Source organism: Micromys minutus (genome assembly GCF_963924665.1).
Source record: "Micromys minutus genome assembly, chromosome: 19".
Classification (NCBI taxonomy): Eukaryota; Metazoa; Chordata; class Mammalia; order Rodentia; family Muridae; genus Micromys; species Micromys minutus.
The window spans coordinates 38204982-38209449 of NC_137954.1; the positions used below are offsets into that span (position 1 = coordinate 38204982).

At 48.8% G+C, this 4468-nt stretch overlaps 1 pseudogene across 1 annotated transcript; it reads left to right on the forward strand.

Annotated features, from left to right (window-relative positions):
* The first annotated feature begins 471 nt into the window (after nucleotides 1-471).
* LOC308433320 (peptidyl-prolyl cis-trans isomerase A-like) lies at nucleotides 472-991 on the forward strand (annotated as a pseudogene). Its single transcript has one exon. The product of its transcript is annotated as a peptidyl-prolyl cis-trans isomerase A-like (transcript).
* Nucleotides 992-4468: the final 3477 nt, after the last annotated feature.

Sequence of the window (4468 nt, forward strand, 5' to 3'; positions counted from 1 at the left end):
TTTTTTATTTTGTGTATGTTGGTGTTATGCCTGCCTGCATGTCTGTCGGTGTGAGGGTGTCAGGTCCCCTGAAACTGGGGTGACAGACAGTTATGAGCTGCCACATGGGTTCTGGGAATTAAACCTGGATTCTCTGGAAGGGCCGGCAGTCCTCTTAATTGCTGGACCATCTACCGAACCCTTCACATCTTAGTTTCTGAGTATATGAATGTTTTACTTGCACACACACACATGTATCATTTGCATCCCATACCTACAGAGGCCAGAAGAAGGGATTTGATCCCTTGATCCCCTGAAACCATGGTTATAGACAACTGTGAGCTGCCACGTGGCTTCTGGGAAATGAATTGGTCTTCTTCAAAGCCAGTGCTTTAACAGCAGCCAGTGCTCCTAACCGTTGGTCTGTCTCTCCAACTCCTATCTTCCAGGACTCTTGTCTGGAAGAACAAACACAGCTTTGCAGATGCTGCTGTTGCTTTTCACTTCTTGCTGCAGCCATGGTCAACCCCACCGTGTTCTTCGACATCATGGCGAATGGCGAGCCCTTGGGCCGCGTCTCCTTCGAGCTATTTGCAGACAAAGTTCCAAAGACAGCAGAAAACTTTCATGCTCTGAGCACTGGAGAGAAAGGATTTGGCTATAAGGGTTCCTCCTTTCACAGAACTATTCCAGGATTCATGTGCCAGGGTGGTGACTTTATACACTATAATGGCACTGGCGGCAGGTCCATCTAGGGAGAGAAATTTGAGGATGAGAACTTCATCCTGAAGCACACAGGTCCTGGCATCTTGTCCATGGCAAATGCTGGACCAAACACAAATGGTTCCCAGTTTTTTATCTGCACTGCCAAGGCTGAGTGGCTGTATGGTTGCATGTGGTCTTTGGGAAGGTGAAAGAAACCATGAACATGGTGGAAGCCAGGGAGCGTTTTGGGTCCAGGAATGGCAAGACCAGCAAGAAGATCACCATTTCCAACTGTGGACAACTCTAATTTCTTTTAACTTGCGGGCATTTTACCCATCAAACAATTCCTTCTGTAGCTCAGGAGAGCACTCCCACCCCATCTGCTCGCAATATCCTATAATCTCTGCTCTCACTGAAGTTCTTTGGGTTCCGTGTTTTCCTCATTCCCCTTCAAGTCTAGCTGGATTGCAAAGTTAAGTTTATGATTATGAATAAAAACTAAATATGAACTGTTAAAAAAAGAAGAACAAACACAGGGTATCAGTAATAAGTTTACCTAGGAAACACAGAGAAGATGCCAAGGACAGGGCTGTTGACACGGTGATGCTTGACACCTAGATGCAGAGAGGAGGGGGCTCCACAGGCAACAGGAGGGATTGGCCAGGGATGTGGGGTCTTCATGGAGCCAGTGCAGGCAGGAATATAGATATGGGGGATATAGAGGGCAGGCTTTCATGCAGAGACAGGGTTTGGAGTAGAGAATAAGGATCAGGCATTGTGGGAGATTAGAAACTTGAGTGTGCATATGCCCCCACAAGGTGGACGCTCACTGAGAGGGACCTCAGTCTACTGAGAATTCTGCCAATGGAAGAAATATAGGATGGAACAGACAGATGATCTGAGAGCCAGGGCCACTGGCAGGGACATTCCACGGATGCTGGAGAGATGAGACAGTTGTGAGGTTGTCTCCCATCCAGACCGGTGAGAGTTCTCATAGTGTCCTCTCTTCTGCCAACGAGAAGTCAAAGTCACTTTCCTGAGCAGGGCATGATGTTGGGATGGGGAGCTGAAACACAGCAGGAGAGATTAGAAACCACTGTGTGTGTGACTGTCTGTGGGACAGGAGCTTATGGGCGGAGTCAGGAGCTGAGTGGGTGGAATCAGATCTGTAAGTTAAAAAGTTGGTAGAATTTGTAAGGTGTAAATGTATTTCCCAAGATGGAGGCAGGAAAAAGTGTGAACAAATTGGAGAAACACATGCAGACTGGCCAGCAGAAGGCACCATGTGACCATGCTGCCTTGAAGACTGGACACTGGAAGCAGACCTGGTCCCTGGTCCCCAACATCAGCTGTCAGTGAGAAACTATTCAAGTTTCCTGAAGGCATCTTGTGACCCTGGAAGAATGTGGGTTGAGGAAGGTTAATCTGGCATAATTTATGGGCAGGAGAGGAAAGGGGACCCTGGGAATAAGGAGAACACTCCCTTGTCACAGACATCTAGAAAGAATGGCTAATGACTGGCAAAACAATGAGATTAAACAATCCATTGATTGTGCATTTAAACTTCTAATTTTAAATCTAGCACACTAATTAAGCATAAATTATTTTGCCATTCAAATGTATTCTGGTTGAAGCGTTCTCGCTGTTGGAGGTGACAGGGGAGGAGGGTAGAGGGGAAGTAACCTCAAGTCAACAATCAGCATCAAGTCAGCTCCCCCCCCAAGAGCTCTAGGTTGTGTGGCCTTGTTCGAGGGTCTTACCTCCGCATGTGCATCTGGGGCCAGGTTCCAGTCTCTGAGACTTGCCATTGTTAAAGGTGGACTGGAGCTGCCTTGGCCCTTCCAAGCCTTGCCAAGGACATCTGGGGTCAAGTACAGGAGCCAGATGCTTCCATGCTAGAACAAGCCAGAAGGTAAACCAGATACCACACTGAATGTATAGCCTCTAAACAATGCTATGTGGGACACTAGCCATTGTCCTTGTGGTAAACCAGGAGGTACGTGTCAAATTTAACTGGGTAGAAAGAAGTGTAGACTCTTCAGCCCTCCATGATGGGCCAGACTGCTTGGAGGAGATTCAGGATCAGATGGAAGGGGAGACAGAGAGGCAAGGCATGCTCTCTGCTTGCTTATGCTTAGAGGTACGTCTGAGGACCCATGTCTTCCCAGAGTTACTGTTGCTCTCTGACCTCTGTGGTGGATTCATTTTGCATAGCAGGCACATTACTTCACCTGCTAGACAGAGCTACATTTGCGGTGGGAGTAAGCTCGCCTTCCTGGATGGCTGACCCAGAGATGGGCCCATTTCTGGGGGGAAATGCTGAGTGACTGATCTATTGGCCTGAGTTGAAACTCAGAGTGAGTCTCCTGGCCTCAAGAAGGTGTGTGTGTGGGGGGGGTACAGACAAGTGTGACCTCATCATTCTCTGTGAGTTTTGTGACAAGACTGAAAAGCCAACCAGACAATTTGTAGGATTAAAGGTAAGAAGCAAAGGGGGAATCAGGTGATAAGCCTGCAGTGACAGTGTCACGTCACAGATGATGTCTGGGAATGTGGATTTTATTCTGGAGAACTCCTGGAAGAGATGAGACTGAGCTTAGTCTGGTACAATCGATGATGCCAAGAGGTGGGTGGCGAAAGGGTACTGGTGAATCATCAGGGCACTGGGGATATAGTGCTGAACCAGAGACCGTCCTCCCATCACAGAGCACAGGTCCCAGTGTGTAGGGTGGGACAATGAGATCACAGGTGTAGCAAAGGAAGATGAGGGTAGGCAGTACTAAGGCGGGGGTGGATGCTGTGTTGGATGGCCGTCTTTGGACTAGGTGACATTGGGACATTATAGGAAGAGCAGGAGAAAGCTGTGAAGGTACAGTGGTTTCAGGTGGTAGGGGGACACTCTAGGGATTTATATAGCAGAGACAAAGGCATCTAAGCAAGGGTGATGCTGGGCATGGGTAAGAAATAGTCAGAGCTAGAATGAGGCCCAGTGAATGGGGGCTACATCATGGAGGGGCTTCAAGGTCATTGTAAGGACAGTGGCTCTTCTAGAGGAGATGGAGGCTACGTAGGGTCTGAAGCAGCCGGTAGTCCGACCTCTTTGGTTATTGAGAGAAAGTCAGGGCAGACTGTAGGAAAATGGACCCGGGGGATGGGAGTGAATGAGGGGGCAAGAGGAGGAGCAGAGGGAGCAGCAGGTTTTCATGAACTCAGCTGGCAAAGGCTGAGAGAAGAGCATTGTGGAGTTTGATGTGGACTTTTGAAGAGCCAGTTGCCCATTCAGTGTCCAAGGGAAGGCTTGAGTAGGAAATCAGAAACACACCTGCAAGTTTAGTTATAGGAAACTATGGGGAGAAAGATTTGAAGTGATTGGCATGTAGATGGCATTTGAGACCTCCTACCTGGGGTGCAGTTATCCAAGGAATCCGAATGGTCCAGGGGATGAGGATCAGGTAGCTAGGAAAAGAAGGTGAGGGGCTACCACAGGAGAGAAACAGGGCACCCTCAAGTCTCCTCACCTTTCCTCACCTGTATGGTCTGAGTTTTGACAGTGTGTTTGGCCACAGAGTCACCCATTTCAGTACCCCCACCTTGGGGAAGGAGAGGGAGTGGAGGCTGTGTTGTGAGTGCTGGGCAGAGGGACTGTCCCCTGTGCTGGTGGCATGGGAATCTTTGGAGCATTCTCTAGATGGAAACTCAGCAGCGAGCACCAGCCTAGGAAAGGCAGCTGAATCACAGATGGGTTGTCTGTTAACTAGGGGTTCCCCAGGATAATTTGCCACAG